The 17,846-nt window shown below is 51.1% G+C and overlaps 1 protein-coding gene across 15 annotated transcripts in view; it reads right to left on the minus strand.

Annotated features, from left to right (window-relative positions):
* The window catches only part of ADGRB1 (adhesion G protein-coupled receptor B1), a 285,104-nt gene extending 267,586 nt beyond the window's left edge, over positions 1 to 17,518 (minus strand). For 7 of the 15 annotated variants that reach the window (XM_039714220.1, XM_039714252.1, XM_039714243.1 and 4 more), the window contains exon 1: positions 14,787 to 17,516. The gene's annotated coding sequence lies outside the window, so the exon portion shown is untranslated. Of the gene's footprint in view, positions 1 to 14,786 lie in introns of all 15 variants that reach the window. The other 8 variants (XM_039714297.1, XM_039714289.1, XM_039714307.1 and 5 more) reach the window with 5 other exon arrangements.
* Positions 17,519 to 17,846: the final 328 nt, after the last annotated feature.

The following is a 17,846-nucleotide window of genomic DNA, read 5'->3' on the forward strand; positions in this document are numbered from 1 at the left end:
AGAGGGAGGCAGATCCCCGCCTTGCTGCCCTCCCAGAGAGTGGACTGTGATCTAGGGATGCTCCCATTCCTGTCAGAGCCCTGACTCGAGGCTCAAATCTCCCTCTAAGTGCTCCATTCATCACCTCTTGGAAGGCTCTAAATCAAGGAAAGGCATCTCTCTGAAGCTTTATCCAACTCCTGCCACAAGTCACAGCATCACGGAGCTGAACACAGCAGCCCTGACCAAAGGAGTTCATGACAATTCCCAGCAATCACAACAATTCCTGCTGCTGCCTTTCCTTCTCTGCCCCTCTCTGGTGTCCTCTGCACTGCAAAGACACCACTGAACTTATTTAAGGTGTGACATAGGTGACAAGGTGCCAAAGTGTGGGTAGAGAACACAAGTGCTGCAAGTAAAGATCAGGTGGTAAATTTAGGCTAATTCCTCTTGGTGTCATTCCCTCTCTTCCCTCTTTAAAACTCCCTTAAAACTGTCTGAAGACTTTCCTGGAATAAAAAAGTAAAGATTCTTCACTATGACCTCCTTTGAAAATCATGTCTCTTGCCTAAAATTTGTTGTTAAATTTAAGGGATGTACCTACATCACATGGCCATGGCAGGCCCCGCACCAAGACACCAACACCAGGTCACCTACTAACCCCTTGCACCTCACCCTGACTCTGAGCTGCATTTTCCCCTGCAGACTGCAGCTCTGTCCTCCTGTCCTGCATTGTGGCAGGCTGGCAGGGACGGTGTTCCTTCCCAAACACCCAGGAATAGATCTGGGCCAGTTCCATTCCCTATAAACTTGCACTTTGCAGTCCCAGATGTCATCCCTGACGTTTAGATCCACCTCAGTTCTATCTGCTGGCTTAAAGCAAAGGGGGAGGGCAATCAGAATTTGCCTGACACAGCAAATCTAGGGAGGAGAAAAGGGGGAATCAATTTTTATAATACGTGTTTGGCACTACATAATAGATATAACTCTAAATGCAAGCCATAAAGTTGGAGAGGATTATAAATTAAATCCGTTCTGTCCCTTTTAACTAAAAAGTGACCTTACCATAGAATTAAATGTGGTTTTTACCCAGTGATCTATGGAGCTGTAAAAGTGCATTGTGGCAGGGGGATGTTACAGCACAGAGAGGAGCACCCAGACAGGCATCTCTACCCAGCTCAGCCCATGAGCTGCTGCTTGATTCAAAATGAGCACAGGGCAACAAGAGCTGAGGATTTCACCCCTCTCCCTGCCAGAAGGTGACTCATGTCCCTGCTGGGAACTGTCCCTGACCATGTTTTCCTCTGAAGTGGGACCAGTCTTGGGATGAGAGAATGCTGCCTGAGAAGATGTTCTGAAACACTTCTAAAAATTAAACAGTCTGCACAAAAAACAGGGTAGCTTTTTGGATCTGTGTCCTATCCCTCTTTAATTTACTGAGCCCTAAATATGGCACAAGATGGGCAGAGGATTAGAAAGTGCCTGGGGTTCATCCAAATGCCCTGGTGGTGGTGAAAAAGGGGATGGAAAGTCCTTGATTGCTCATGTAGTGACTCCATCCCTCTGCTCCAATAATCGTACAGGAGAATCCGAAATACAAAAGACTTGACATTGTAATCCAGCCCAGAGGACACAATTTAGGATGTTCCTGAATGCTTTTGAATGGCCAGAAATTATCAGGTTTTGTCTCACAAGCAAATATGGTTTCAAAGCCACTGCTGGGTTACAGGTTGGTATTTGTGGATAAAAGCTCTCTGAGCCTGTGGGGGACTCGGTGCCCCCTGAATACAACACAGGGCTGAAGGCTGTTCCACTTCCAATCAGTACAGCAGTGAGGAAAATCACTTCCCCCATGAAACAGATGCTCGGGGAAGTCAGTGGTGTGTTACCTCATTACTGCTGAGAAGTGGTGCAAAGGAGGAGCCAAGAGCCTGCCCAGACACTGAAAGTCACTGAAACTTGGACAAAAAAAATGCTGCCAAGCCTGGCTGTCTCTTCCTGTGTGCACTGGGCTGGTGTTGCCCTGCAAGCCATGAGAATTAATCAAAGAATTAGGTTAGGTTTAGTTTGGATATTAGGATTTTTGTTTTTCATGGTAAAGGTTGTAAAATATTGAAATGGACTGCACTGGCAGGTGGTGGGGTCACCATCCCTGGAGGTGCTCAGAAATGTGTTTACAAGTGATGATCTTAAAGATCTTTTTGAATTGTAACAATCATCATGGATGATGGTGAATGTGGTGATGGCAGTGCTGGGCTGATATTTCAGCTTGATGATCTTGAAGGTCTTTTTGCATTTTAACAATTCTGTGATTCTATGAAACAGCAAGATTGGATTCAGGAAAGCAGCCCAGATGGTCAAGGTTGAGTTGGAGACTCATCTGAGCTGCCACACTCCACTGTGCTGGACTGTGATGCCGGTGGCTTCCTTCTCATTTTAGCCTTTCTTTTTCTCCTGGCCACTCATTATTTATTAACATTATTTCACTCAGTAATGGCATTTTTGCCTGCAATTTAACAGTTGGGCTGCACAGGGACAGAGCCCAGTCTCAGGAACCATCTGATGAACTATCCCAGGACCTAGACACAGTGATCCTTGTGGTTCCCTTTCAGCTCAGGATATTCCCTGATTCTGTGTGAAATCCATCCCCACCATGGATTTTCTACCCAGGAAATACCAAGCACTACCCAGGGGATGGCATGGGGCAGGGATTATTGCTAATAAACCTTAGGATCAGGAGTAAATCACAGATGGGGAGACAGAGAGAGTTTTCTTCTATGGCAGCAAGTTGCACCAGGTCACAGAGGCAAAGAACAAGCCCTGGCATGTATTGTTAATTAATATTCAATGTGATATTTCACTGATTGAAGATCTACAAGGGCTCATACCCCTGCACACATGAGAGTTGCTGGAAGAGCAAAGTACTTTCAAGGATTAACCAGAAGGGAAAGAAACTCTGACAAACTCTGAAACCCATCTCCATTCCTGAATTAAGAAGGAAAGATGTCTTAAAAAATCTTATTTTACATAGCACAACCATGGTCTACCTCAGTCAGAGCCTCTACCAGCCACCATGGTCTCAACAACAGCATCACATTTACCCAGGTCTCCTTGCCATCCTCTCACCTTGAATATTTACCAATGTTAGAGATTTTATTCTTAAACGGAAGAACAGTTACTGCAGCTAATAGTTCACTACAGATTTATGAGATAAAAGGAAACAACCATTAATCAGCAGATGGTGCCCTCCACCTCCCAAATCTGCCTATCACACCAATGCAAAAATGCCAGGCTTTCTGCTGTTGCACATTTCAAAGCTATTTAAGGTTAATATTCAGCAAAATCCAAATACTGCAGACATCCAGGACCTGCTGTGGATCATGTCAAGAACATCTGGAGGACAAGACTCACCAACAGGAATCCTGATGTCCAAATAAATAAATAAATTCTCCTGAGGGAAAGGGTGCAAAAAACCAGTTCAGAGATAGTAACAGCTCTCTAGGAACTTCACAGAGGAAAAGGGCTGAGCTGGAGATGAAGCACAATCCCAAGACCTCCAAATGTTGACCTCAGCTCTGCCAGAGGTTCACTTTCCATCTAATTCAAGCCACTGCAGCCTCTGTGCTCAGGAGTTCTACATTGGCCATGCTCATATTCAGTGTTGTGCAACACACAGTGATCAAGTGATGTAAATCCAAAGAGGCTCATCAGGAAAAGTGCAGAGGCACAAGATAGTGTTGGTCAATAATTCGGGAAGAAATAAAGCATAATAACTTTAAATGATTCAGTCCTTTGATGAGCCAGGGAACAGCCAATCAAGTCACCAGAAAAACTGAGAAAATCAGGGCTCAAGAAGAGCTCCAGATGCCAGTGCTTGATGAGGGTGACTGGACAGAAAAATTACACCACCGAAGTCACCTTCCAGACTGGGAGCCAGTCTGCAGGGCTTAAACTCCCTTTGAAATGCTCCTTCTCTGACTGTCTAAGGAGCTGCAGCCACCAGAGCAGCACCTCCAGAGCAGGACGGGCTCCTGAGCAGAAGGGATGGCTGTGCAGCACAGTTAATCCCCCACCCCAGTTCTGACTCCTGCGCTGTGGTGATTGATTTCCTTCCCCCCAGCTCCAAATACCTTCCACAGGGAGATTACACTGCCTGCTCTGTAATCATCAGCAACTTCAAAAGGGCTCAGCGCTAAAGGAAAACCCCTGAGGGACCACGTGAAGTGGGAAACAAACACAGCATTTGAGTTGTAATTTGAGGTGGGAAGCTGGGGTTTTAATAACCACCTCTCCGCGGCCTGCTGGGCACCTTGAGGCTCATAAATTGCATTTATGAGAACAGGGAGGGTTTTGAGTCCACGTGAAAGGCGCCGTGCCTGGTGTGGCGCATCCGCGGCGCTCGTGGTTGTTGTGTTCAGCACCAGCTTCCCTGGAAGTGCTGTCAGAGCAGAGCACTGCTGACCCAGCACCGGGATTGGGAAGAGCCACGTCCTATTTGCATCCAACCCACTCTTCTGGGCAAGGGAAGGGAGTTGAGAAAAATCAGTGCTCTGTTTGTGCCATGTTCCCCTCACCAGGCAAAATGGAAATACTTGTGGTGAGCTCTTCTACAAACACATTTAAGGCCTACTCAAGGCAGGGGAGAGAAAGGTGCTTCAGTTCTCTCAGCCTTATAAAATGAGCTCCAATTCAACAAAGAGCTGTTAGGGATCACAGTTGGCTTTACCAAGGATCTTCCCCACCCCCAGCAGTTTGTCCCATATTGTACCTGATGCTGTGTGATATTCTCAGGGGCATTCCAGGATGGTCTTAGAGGCTCTTTTGGGAAGATCATTGCTCCTAATCACAAGTCAAAAGCCAAACCAGGCAAGGGAGGGACTCACCAGCCATCAGCACCACAGAACAAGGAAGGAGATGTTGCAGCTTTTGGTGGAGTATCCCCCCTTTCCACGTCCTGGAAAATTCAACTGCAGAACAAGCCAAGGCTTTTCCCAGGACAGAAGATGTTCACAAAAATACAAATATTTTGTGATATGGGAGTAAAAGAACGTAAACATGACATTTTAGGACAGGGTGAATGCACATTTCTGACCAAAGATGCTGTGGCATTGCCTCTGGTCACAGCCTAGCCAAAAAATTGGTGTAAGACTCCAGAGAGATGCAAGGATATGGAACTTCCAAGAAAGGCCTTGTCTAGAAAACTGAGATCAAGTCAACAGGACATCAAACCAGGCCTTTGTCCCAACACAGGAAAGAACAGTCTCTACTTCTTGAGGGATTGGAAGCCTGTCTCAATCCATTACAAAATGCTTTTCTTTCACTCAAAGCACATCAAGACCTTGGATTTCAGCCCCCAGACCTCAATCCCAATCAGATTTCCTCCCTTCTGAAGAGGACAACACAAAGGGTGCTGCCACATAGCCCCACACTGGAGTTTGAACTGCAAAACAGCCTCCAGTTCTTTCCCCAGGACACCTTTGGATACCCTGCAGGCCTCCTGCTCACCAGGAGGCAGTTCCTGGGGGCATCTGTGTTCAGTGAGGGCATCAAAATCTGCTGTACTTGTGTCCCATCTTCCCATATTCACATACAAGAATCACAGATGTTCGAAGGCGGAAGGGGCCTCTGGAATTCCCCTCCTGCAAGCTGCTTCACCATCTCCCTTGATCTTGGTAGAGGATATCCAGACTGAGGATTCCCCATCTGGAGAATGTCACTTCCAGTGGCATTTCCGTGCCTGCAGGCACTTCCCACAGTTTCTACTCCCTGAGGGATGCCTTGGGTACATCTACAATCATGTCAGCTCTCACAGCAAAGGATGCCCTCCTGGTATTTCCACTCATCCCACTTAACTGGATCCCCCAGCCAACTGGCATTTTTCTGGGATCTCTCCCAGCTTTCCCCCTGCCCTCCCAGCTCTGCTGTTCTTCTGCCTGTCACCATCTCTCCTGCTGGTTGTAGCATCATCTCCATCTGGAGACTCTGAAAGTCCTGACAGCATTGCTATCCCTGGTAACATATCTGAAAACCCTGAGCTGGCAGGAGCCAGCGAGTGACACAGGACAGGAAATATTTAACATTGTTCATGCCATTTTTATAAGCATTCAGAATATGCAGTGAACATTAATTCACTGTTTGGTTATTCCTTCACTTGCCCTCATGGCAGGCCTGGAGACACTAAAATGAGTGATTGGAAGGGCAGTGCTGTATCCAGTGATAGGATCTGATGGAAAGGCTTGGGGCTGTGTCAGGACAGGTTTAGATTGGTACAGAGAAAAGGTTTTTCATCCAGAGGGTGGTCAGGAACCAGAACAGGTTCCTCAGAGAAGTGGTCACAGCATGGAGACCGCCAGAGTTCCAGTTTGGACAATACTCTCAGGGATATGGGGGATTCTTTGTGTTGTTCTGTGCAGGTCTAGGAGCTCGATGGTCCTTGTGGTTTCCTTCCAAAGCAGGGCATTCTGTGATTCTACTGAGATGTGGGCAGCTCAGAGACCCTCTGGCTTCCTCAGCGTTTGTCTTCCCACAGGTGGACATAATTCCCATGCTCCTTATCACAGTTTGACCTTCCTTAGGGCTGCACTCACCAGAGCAGAGCAAGCACAGGAATGTCCTTTGTCACAGATTCTCCTTAAACCAAAATCCTGGAGCCATCAGAATTTCTCTAGAAAGATGCTGTGCCTTGGGGAACACTTGCAAGGCAGTGTCTGACCACTGAGGAACCACAGCACTGCCAAGCTCCATCCCCAGAGTAAGTGCCAAGACAGCTCAGCCCTGCTCAGGGGGGAGGTTCATTGACATTTAAACATTTAACATCACCCACGACCTGGGAGGCAGCAGCTGTACAGGCTGCTAGGTTACAGAGATTTTTCCTCTCCTCCCATCCCTGATTTCTGCCATAAAAATCAGAGCCTCTGCTGTAATTTTACCTTCACAGACAGATATTCCTGGGGCACATACAGGAGTCAAATTCCCTCACCATCAGCTGCTCATGGTGAGATTGCACTAAGCTCCAAAAAGCAAGGTGCTCACCCTTGCCCCTTTCCTTGTATGCAGGATGGTGTGGAACATTTTGTTAGCAATTAACCCTTGTTTCAGCTCAATAGAGCTGATCAGATTGTGGAACAACATCTGAGAAGTGGAGATTAGCAGGCCAAGCTCTTTAGTACTTGAGGCACCAGTGCAGCTACTCAAAATCAGATTTGCCTTTCTTCCCTAGCAGTTGATTAAAGTCTTTTCAAGCAATTCTTTCCAACCTGCAGATGTTTAAGTCAGGTGATGGAGATTTTTTTTTTTTTCTGTCTGGGAAATGGCAGCAGCATGGACCTCAAGTATCGTAGGACAAAAATCAGGCCCAGAAAACAGAGCTAAGTGTGTGTCTGTCTGCACACAGGCACTGAAGCAGAGCTTTGGTAGACCTGACCACAGTGCAAACATGCAAAGGCTTCGGTAGCATGGTTCCAGAAGGGAGAAAACACTCTTAGAGCAGGAGCTGAATCCAGAAATAGCCTGTGAGAGGATCAATTTCTGCTGCATACTGATTTATTCAGACCTTTCATGGTGGCAAAGCCCTCTATAACAAAATATCTGATTACAGGACTATGACCATAAATTCCACACGCCCTCGAGCAATGGCCAATGAATAACAGACTTGTTAAGGGAACAGCCCTGCACAATGAATAAATCTACCAACAGGGCTTTCGATAAAAAAGACCCCACTGGGACAGATTTCCTTGTGAAGGTGTATCGACTTTCATTTGCAGGAACCAGCAGATATTTGTTTGGAGGAGATCTCCATTGTTACATTGCTGCTCAACAACATCCAGCATAAAGCCTGACTCCTACCCCAGGCTTGATTGATTGGAGTATCCAAGTGGGCTGGACTATACAAAGGAGCATTCTGCAGTGCTGCACGAGGTTCTCCTGGAAAAGGAGGTGTTTAATCCAAAGGAAATCCAAGGCAGGTGTGGGAGAATTGCCTGCTTCAGCTATAGAAGTACCTCAAGAAATTAAGGACTGAGGAAGGACAAGAAAAGATGGCTCTGGAGGAATGTTTGAGGGTGGACATGTGCTCACAGTCAAGGCACAAGCAGAATAAATCATCCCTGGTGCTCAGCTGGTGCCCTTCACCTCAGGATCCCAGAGGAAATGTGGCTTGACCACATCCAGCTGGACACAGAGCCGGCACAGAGCCACACCAGGAGGGAGGAAGCCAGGCTTCCCCATTCCACAAATGAGAACACCAACCAGCAGAAAGACCAAAGCCTTAATTAAGTGTGACCAGACCCCTGCCCTGAGCCACGTGGTTTGGCAGGGGGTGAGATCAGCCCCGTGAGGGTGTCCTTGGCCCACAGGGAGAACTGCACTACAGCAGCTTTTAAAATCAGCCACGGGGGTTCGGTGCTGGGTAACCCAAACTTCAGCAGTTTGTGGAGCTGTTGGCTTGCAGGATCATCCCCAGAGAGACAGGAGCACAGATGGGACAGAGACAAAGCGTTTCAGCTCCAAATCTATTCTAGCAGGATATCATGATGACCCCTATCCCAAAAACATTTAGACAGAGAGCCGTGCTAATTCTCAATGAATATGGAATAGGGCACGTCTGCCAGGAATGGGATATTCCTAATAGCTGACAGAGGGGAGGAAGAAAAGAGCCATTTTGCAAACAGCAAGGACTTTGTTATAGGCCAGCTGAGCTAAAAAAACTGAGGGAACATCTCCATCTAGCAAAGCCAGCCTGGAAACAGGCAGCTGACAAGGTGAGCCTGCAGGTGGGAGTGCTGAAATCACGGCAGGAGGTATCACAAGACCTGCCTCTGACCAAAACTCAGTGTTCAGAAAAAGAGCTGGCAACAATAAATACCAGCACATGCAGGTGGCATGCACGAAATGGTGCCCCCAAACACATGCAGGATTCCTCTGTCCTGCTCCCAGGCCACATCAAGCCAGCAAACAGCAGCTCTACCTGGAGCAAATCACCAAGCTAAAACCACAATGGTACTTGAAACACTACAAAGAGGATTTTATATATTTTATATATCTTGTTTCATGCACTCACTTCAGCCAATATACAGTGCACCACATGAGGTGACACACATCTGTTTCAATTTTTACCCCTCCCCAAAAATATCTATATTTCCCTACTAGGTCCCTGTCCATTCTTCCTCCAGATGCCATTTGCTTTCCCTGATCCTCCCTGTCCCAGGGGTAAGGCATGACACCAAGCACGGCAGAGTTTGCCACTTCAACAGCTCATTTGTCATCAGCTGGTCACTCCTTAATCAATCTTTTATGGAGGGATATTTCAGAAGAAAATGCAGAGGGAGTAGGAGAAGGAAAGCAAGAAACCATCTCCAGTTTAATTTTGATAATATTGGCAGGGAGTGATTCGCTCCAACAAATTAAAATCAGCAAATCTCTCATTTTCTCTGACAGAGGTAACCAATTAAAATTTTCATAAAGGGGGCAGTGATGTGTGTCTGCCAGACAGAGTCACCAATCTAGCAGCCCTCTGATTTAAAATATTATCTTTCTTTTCCTTTTTTTTTCTTTTTTTTTTGTCCTCTTCCCTTAGAGCTTCCTGAAGCAACATGACAGATTATCTCAACATAATCAGACTAATACAAAACCCTCGCTCCAAGAGGCACTGTGAGGAAATTCTGAACTCGAGATGTGACGACAAATGGATGTTCTGGAGGGACTTCATTTACTGCTCATTTTCCTTTCCTTTATTTTTTTTTATTGTGCTTTGTAGCCTCAGCATGCTGCAAACCACATTAGAGAGCCAAATATCACATGGAGTGCATGGAAGGGAAAGGGAATTACACTCCCCCTGTGGGCTGCCCTTCCAGATTGCTCTCCAAGAGAGAAGTTTGGCTTCCAGTTGATGGTTTCTTAGGTCTGAATAAAATGCCTCCAGTAATGGGCCAGGGATGGAGTGGAAAAATTGCCTTTTTGGCAGCAGGAGCATTAAGGAAGGGTAGGGCAGGTGGGACCTCTGACACTGGGATGCTGAGACTGGGTGACATCTATGGTGGGTCTGACTTGGGGAAATGAAGGCTGCCACAGCTCCCTGCCATGGTGATTTGGGATTTAGAGGGCTGGTCTCCTGTGGATTTGGCATCTCATGGGGCTATGCATAAATCATAAAATCACAGAATGGTTTGGATCGGGTGACACCAGGGACACCTTCCACTGTCCCAGCTTGCTCCAAGCCCCATCCAACCTGGCCTTGGACATTTCCAGAGATGGGGCAGCCACAGCTTCTCTGGCAGACTCTGCCAGTACCTCAACTCCTTCACAATAAAGAATTCCTTCCTAATATTTATTCTAAATGAAAGCAATGCATTTCACATCAAAAGGAGCCCCTACCTCTCCAGCACAGGTGGGACATTCAAATGCTGGTTTTCCCTGGCAGAGGTGTGGTTTCAAGGCAACTGAGATGCCAAGAAGGAGACCCCCGTCCCCACCTTGGGAATTGTGCACCAGTCCTATTCTTCCTGTGCTTCAGAGCCCTAAATCCCCACCCAAATTTACGGATGGACATCAACCCACATCAGTATTTAACTCTTAGCCAAGTTCCCCCAAGCACAAGCATCACCCTCCTGCCCTTTTTTTTATCCCAGCAAACTACAGGCAAGCAGAGAACCCAGGGAATTTGGGAAAGGAGCCATGAGAAGAACTCGGGAGCATCCTGTGAATGGTGAACATTGGGGTGTGATGGGGACCTCTGGGCTTTGTCTGCAGCCACATTTTAGCCATTCCAGTCCATGCTGTGACACGGAGCAGGACTCTCCTGAAAACCTCCAGGCCAGGTGCCAGCTCCCTTCCCTTTGAAGGCTCGCCTGGAATTGTGAATTTCCTCCAAGAGGAGGAGGCGAGCTGGTTCCAGAGACAGCCTGTCATCCATCTTGAGGAAAATACTCCTCTCTCTTTGCACCTCTCCTAGAAAGGTGGAGACCAGCATTCCACGAGCCTGGGATCAGGCCCGGAGAAAAGCTTTGAGTCATTTGTTTACCAGCACAGGTTTTCCTGGAGCTAATTAATGAGCCAAGCTGATCCCCTGCAACAGGTACCGATGACAGAGGATTTCCTGCCTGCTGCTCTTGAGCAACGGGAGGGGGTGAAGCTGGATCTGTGAGCGCAATGCTTCCCCTTCTCCCTCCTCCCAAAAAACCGGGAAGGAAAAGCCACCTGCAGGCACTGCGGGAAGCCCCTCTGCCATCTCCCCCTGGAGCATGGGGCTCCATCCCTGCTGGACGATATCCGGGTGGATTCCCGGGAGCAAAGTGCTCCCGCTTGCAGGGAGTGAGGGATGATGTGGAGACGTCCAGCAAGCCCTTGGAGCTGGGGGCTGCCCCCGTGCCCCCCGGTTCTGGGCATGGGAGTAGCAGAGCACTTCCACTGCCGTGGAGAGCCTCTACTTTCACAAGGACACTGAAACTGGGGAGAAGAGGGGAGGAGGGGGGATAAAACGTGCGGGAGAGCATGGCAAAAAAAAAACCCCAAAAAACCAAAAAACTTGGGGACGGAGTGGGCAAAAACTCAACGGGAAGGCGATGATGGAGAGTGGGAAATAAACCCCCTGGGATTCGCGTTTCAGGCGCGGGTTGGGAGCCAGCGCTTCTTTGCGAGCCCCATCTATGCGGGTGGATTGTTTTGTTTTTTGGGGTTTTTTTTGTTTGTTTGTTTTTTTGGGGGTGTTTTGGCGAGGGGGGATAGCGGAGAGCAGCGCTCCGCGGGCTGTGCCGAGCACCCGAGCGCTCCGGGGGTGGCGAGCGGCGATAGCCGGGCGGCGAGCGCCACCTCCCCGCCGCTCTCCGCAAGCCCCGGCCGCCCCCGGCAGCCCCCCCGCTGCCGCCCTGGGGATGGGGGAGGCTGGGGGGGAACCCTGACATCAGGGGGAGATGCCCGACGCCTTTTCCCAACCTCTCCCGGCGCGGGGTTGCAGCGGGGATGGTGCCGATGCTGTCAGGATGGAGTGGGGATGTGTGTGTTGGGGGGGTTCGCTAAGTTTGGGGTGGTCCTAAGAGGGGCTTGTGGGGTGATTTAAGGCAGGGAAGGGTTGTGGAGGTGTTCCAGAGCACCTCTGGGTGTCTGCAGGGCGCAGGGTGATCCGGGTCTCGCTGGGGTGGCAGAGGATGGGATGCGAGTGCTCCCCCGGCCGTGGTGATTGCTTTTGCTGGTCCTTGGGGTGTGATGGGGGTTCAGGATCTCCCCCCGACTCCCACACACACACACGCAGCTCCCATCCCGGGTATGGGGTCTGGCACACCATCCCTGCCTCGTTTTCCTTCGCTAAGGAGAAGGGGCTACAGTAATTAATAGAAATCCCCTCTGCTTTGCAGACAGTCCTTCCACCTCCACTGGTCAATCCCGGGGGCTCCAAGCCCTTCTCCCTGCACCCAGGGCTCTGCAACAGCATCCCAAGTCCCATGAAAAGGGCCGGGAGCCCTGCTCCTGCCCTTGCTGTGCTTTCTGCCTGTCCAGTTCCTTTTTGGTCCCCCTTTTCGTCCTCCACAGCAGGAGTGATGCTGCACCCTGACCCTTCTGTAACACCCACAGCGGTTTATGGAGGTCCCCTGGGTTTTGCAAACCCCAGCAGCACTCTGTGCCACTCCGAGACCCATCAGGCAGGATGTCCTGTCTGCTCAGCCCTCTCCTTTGTCCCCTGCCTGGCTCAGCCCCCGTGGCCACCCTGTCCCCCGGCAGTGCAGCTTGGCTGAGCTGGTGCAATTCCTCAGCACCCTCCAAGGGTAAAAAACCTTCCCGGCTCTGCCCTGCCACCTCCTTCCTCTTCCTCTTCCTCAGCGAGGTCTTGGGCACAGGAAGGACTGTGGGACCCAGGTTAACGAGTCGTTAATTAATTAGGGACCCACTTAATATGCACGGGGAGTTGTTTGTTTCCTTTAGCAGCCCGGACTTTGGATGAGATCCCAGCCCTGCGAAGCCTCCAGCCTCGTCTCCCAGCTGATAATAGATAATACAGATATTTCAGCACCAGCCAAAGCAGAGTCATCATCATTAATACAGAGCCCTCCCTGCTACGCCGCGGAGGTCACCAGGCAACTCCTCGGAGTGTCGGGGGCTCAGCCCTCCTGGCTTTCCTCAGGCTCTGCCCGGCCAGGTGAGAGGAAACCTATAGGTAATCAACAGGTATCGGGGCTGGGGAGGTGCACCCTGCACCCCGAGCACCCCTGGCTCCCTCCCAGCGAGGCTTTCGAGGCGCTGCGATGTTCGCCCTGCCGCGCACGCAGGTTTGGGCATCTGTCAAAGTAGCTCCGCTCTTCCTCAGCCCCCTTCCTCCCCTCCTCCTCTTCCTCCTCCCTCAGCCATCAGCTGTCAGCTGGCCCTGGCAACTCGACAGACCCGGTGCTGGAGCTGGGTTGAGCCTGAAAGCCCCGGCTCCGAAGGGATGGGGCGGTCAGGGATGGAAAGGGGGGTGTCTTTGTGCCCTCCATCCCTTTGACCTTGCCTTGATGCTCCCCTGCCTCCCCACTCCTCTCTGTGCCGCTGATTCACAGGGGTTGTTTGCTTGGCCAGGGCAGGATCAGGGACACGAGCGTGAGTCACAGCCGAAGGTACCTGGCAGAGTTCATCTGCAGCCCGTGCCTTCGGTACGGGAACCTGCTCTCAGCCAGGACTGAGAAGTCCCTTTGAAACCTCTACCTGATCCCCCTCGATCCCTCTTTCCCCCTCTTCCTCGCAGCCCTGACAGGGCCATGGCTGAAACACCTCTCTGTGAAAGTCTGAAGATGCATCAACAGCCACCCTCCATCAGCGAATGTCAGGCCGTGAAAGGCAGGGGGGCGGTGGGGGAAGAGGGAGAGACAAATTTTGCGGTTCATTCCCACACAGGGTGATTCAGAACAAGATGCTTTGTAATTACGCATCCCCGATGGAGACTCCTTCTCTCTCCACCCGCCTCCCCCCTCCCAAAGAAAGGCTAAGCCGTGCCTGGGTGCCAGCATCCCCCAGGAGCACAGCGCCGGGAGCAGCGTGTGTGTGTCTGTGTGAGCTCCACGGAGGCTAAAGGTTAATTTTCTCCCCCGGTGTGAAGCGAAGTGCTGAGAAATGGCATCCGGGGGGGGCACACGAGGAGCTCATCGCAGCCTCCAGCCCTGGGTAGGTGCCACACAAGCAGCGAAGCAAGAAGGGACCCCCCCACCCCGAGAGCTCTCCGAGGAAAAGGGGGAAGGCAGGAAGCTGCGATGAGGGCAGATTCATGCCCGGGGCAGGCAGCTGCCTGTCCTTCCGGGACTTTGTTTGCCAACATTGCGGACTGAGGAGTCCCGGACCCCAGGGCTGCCCGCGGAGGCACCGCGGCTTCGCAGCACTTCGCAGTTCAGCCCCGGCTGGCTCTGCAGCTCTCCTGTCGCGATCCCCCGCTCCTCTTCCCTCGCCTGGCTGCCCTCTCCCCTCCCATACAACCCAGTCCCCTGCTCCCTTCCCCGGGACACGTCTGCATTTCCCCCTCCGCATCCTGCAGACATTCAATATTTTCCACCAGCGCTTGATGTTTGCCCACAGGAGGACCTGCATGCACAAAAGTTAAAACTTCCCGTGTCAGGGAATGATTACGCTCTATCAGTCCAAATTGCGGAGTGGAAGGGACGGAAACATCCTCCGGGTGCTGTTTGCAGGGGCAAAAGGAGAGGAGTGGGTGCCCACCGCTGCCCCCATCGCCGTGTCCCCTGGGGATGGAGACAGACCCCCCTGCGCTTCAGGCAAAGCGCAGCCGGAGAAGTCGCGTTCCCCCCTCTCCCTCCCCTCCGTGGAAGAAGGAAGGCTGGCCGGGAGCCCCTTACCTTGCCGAGCTCCCCAGGTTTTATATCCTCCTTCTTCCCTTCGTCAAATTCCAAATGGAAACCAGCAACATATCCAGGGGTAACCAGCCCAACATTGGGCAGCGCGTGAAGTCCAAAAGGATGGCAGAGCTCTCTCTCCCCCTCCGCTTCCTCCACTCTTGCCTCTACATATATATATACATACACATTTATATATATATATATGTATATATTAAATGGAAAAGGGGGGAAAATCCTAAAAGAAATGGGGGTGGGGATGGAGAGGAAGGGAGAACCTTTGGTGTCTCTGCAGACAGGCAGGTAGAAGAGAAAAGCTGAAAATAATTAAGCCGTTTTTTGAGGAATCCTTAGGAGAGGGGAAAAACGCAGTTAAAAGCCAGTAAATCATTAGATCCAAGCAGACAATCAAGTCTTCTCCTTTGGAAAAAAAAAATATACAGCAGGGTTCAGAGTAGCTTTCCCAGCAGCGAGGAGCAAGAATGGTCTTCTTCAGGAAGATATGTTTGCTTAAAATCCACTCGTCTGCTTTTCCTTCTTTCTCTCTCTTCTCCCCCACACTTTTTTTTTTTTTTTTGTAATTAATTAATTAATTTTTTAAAATTCTGCTTCTGAATCTCTCTCTCTGAAACTAGATCCAGTCTTTGTAGCCAGGGGCTGCATTAAGGATTACATCAGGCTTTTATAAGCTTTCCAGATCACACATTAGAGTGAGAGAGAGAGAGAGAGAGGGAGGGAGGGAGGGATAGGAGGGAGGGATGAAATGCACACACACATACACACGCACACGCACGGATCGGGGCTTTGTAAAACAGGCAGCTATAGGCGAGGACCCGAACTGACACGGCATCGCATCGGGCATGCTCCGCTAGCCTCCAGCAGGACGGGACGGATGGATGGATGGATGGATGGATGGATGGATGGATGGATGGATGGAACAGAGGAGCCAGCGACAGCCGGAGCGCGCTGGCGGCTCAGCAGCGCAGCCTCCCCGGGACAGCTTAGCCCTAAGCTGGGAGCCGGGAGGTGAAGAGGGAGCCGGGATGGTGGCGGTGAGGATGGCGAGGCTTCTGCTTCCCCCCCCTCCCCGTCTCCCCGCCCCGCTCCCCCAAAAACCTGCGGAGGCTCAGCACGGAGAGGTGCCGCTCGCCCGCAGAGGGATGCGCAGAGACGCTGGTGCCGCTGCCTGGGTACCGGCAGGGAGAGGGGGGTGCTGGGGCTCTCTCATCGCGCCCCCCCGGAGCCTCCCCCGGAGCTGGCAGCCTGGGAAGGGGAACGGGACACTGGAGAGGGCGGCGGGGACCAGCGGGGCAGTGGCTCCCCAGCCCCTCAGCTGCGGGGGAGGGAGGGCGGGGATGGGGGGACCTCCCCCAGCACCCCGGCTCGGCCGTGCCTTTGCACCAGGGCGCACGGCTTGCCCAGGCAGAAGACGGCGACAGCCATTAACCCTTTCCTAATTGTTTAAATTTTGCCTCTTTCCTAGCGTCCTCCTCAACTCCTCGCTCCATTAAACCAAAATTTGGGCGGGAGTTGGGGGTCTCGCATCCAGGCGACACCCCAAGGTAGCAGGAGGCTGGGGAGGCGGGGGGAAGGGAAAGTTTGAGCAGATGGAGGAGGAGGAAATGGGCTGGGGTGAAAGGAACGTGCTACATCCCGGCAGATACGGGGTGAAGGTGCTGCCTCCAGGTTTGCAGCCTGAGGAAGGTCCTCTGGCAATGAGAAGCCTGCCGAGCAGAGAAGGGAGGGAGGGGGTGGGAAGGGGATGGAAGGGAGAGGGATAAGGCTGGAGGTGTGTGGAGAGCTGGGGGACTTCAGCATCCCGTCAGACTTCGGGACCTGCCCCTTGTTTTTTAACCCTTCCTACCCCAAAAGGGGGAAACCGACCCTCTTTCCTTGACAAAATCACCTCCCTGCCTGCCTGGGGCTGCTGCTTCCCCATCAGGGAAGAGGCACAGACCTGCCTAAGGGGCAGAGGTAAAGATCCCATCTGCCACCACCCTCTGTCCCTCTGCCTCAGGGAGGGAGAGGAGCACCCCATCTCTCCCCCCAGGGACTCTCCAGGGCATCTCTACCCCCTCCTTTTGGCCTTCTTCCCCTTTCCTCCCTCTGCTTCACATCATCCAACACTTCAGCCCCTATTTCCACACCTTCAAACCTTTTGCATCGCTAAAAACTGCTGGGAGAAGGAGAAAAGAAAGAAAAATCTTCGTTTAGACGAGCTGAGCTGCAAACCCTGGCTGTGGAGGAACGCAGCAAAGCAGCCTCTCATCCCCAGCCAGCACTGCAGCATCGCTGGCCAAAGGCATCTGTGACATCTCCAGTTAAGCGGGGACTGGAGCAAAGGGGCAGCTGGGGCCTGAAATGCAGGGTTTTAGCCGACAGGCGGCTATGCTGGATTAGCACAGTGCATGCTCCGAATGGAAATCTCTCCCTTTCTCTCGCCAGCATTTTGGGAGTTTGTTTTCTGTCAAGAAGGCTTCCCTGTTTCTCCGAGTCAAACAGGAATTTCTTCTCTGTTCCTGCAGCTCCTCTCTCTCCAACCCTCACAGGTGTCAGCAGGAGAGGGGAAAGATTTGGAGGGAGCCAGGGAGTGCTTGGCAAAAGGAACCCAAGCCTAAACCTCACCCAAAACGTAACCCTAATACTAACTCTAATCCTAACCCTAACCCCAAACCTAATCCTTACCCTAACCCTGATCCTAACCCTAGCCCCAAACCTAATCCTAACCCTAAACTTTATCCTAACCCTAAGCCTTATCCTAACCCCAACCCTAATCCTAACTCTAACCCTAATCCTAACTCTAACCCTAATCCTAACCCTAACCCCAACCCTAAACCTTACCCTAATCCTAACTCTAACCCTAATCCTAACCCTAACCCCAACCCTAAACCTTATCCTAACCCTAACTTTAATCCTAACCCCAGCCTTAAACCTAATCCCAAACCCCAAACCCTGATCCTAACCCTAATCCTAACCCCAACTCTAATCCTAACCCTAAACCTTATCCCAACCCCAATCCTAATCCTAACTCTAACCTTAATCCTAACGCCAACCCTGATTCTA

This window comes from Passer montanus, unplaced genomic scaffold, assembly GCF_014805655.1.
Source record: "Passer montanus isolate IOZ18808 unplaced genomic scaffold, ASM1480565v1 scaffold100, whole genome shotgun sequence".
Taxonomy (NCBI): Eukaryota; Metazoa; Chordata; class Aves; order Passeriformes; family Passeridae; genus Passer; species Passer montanus.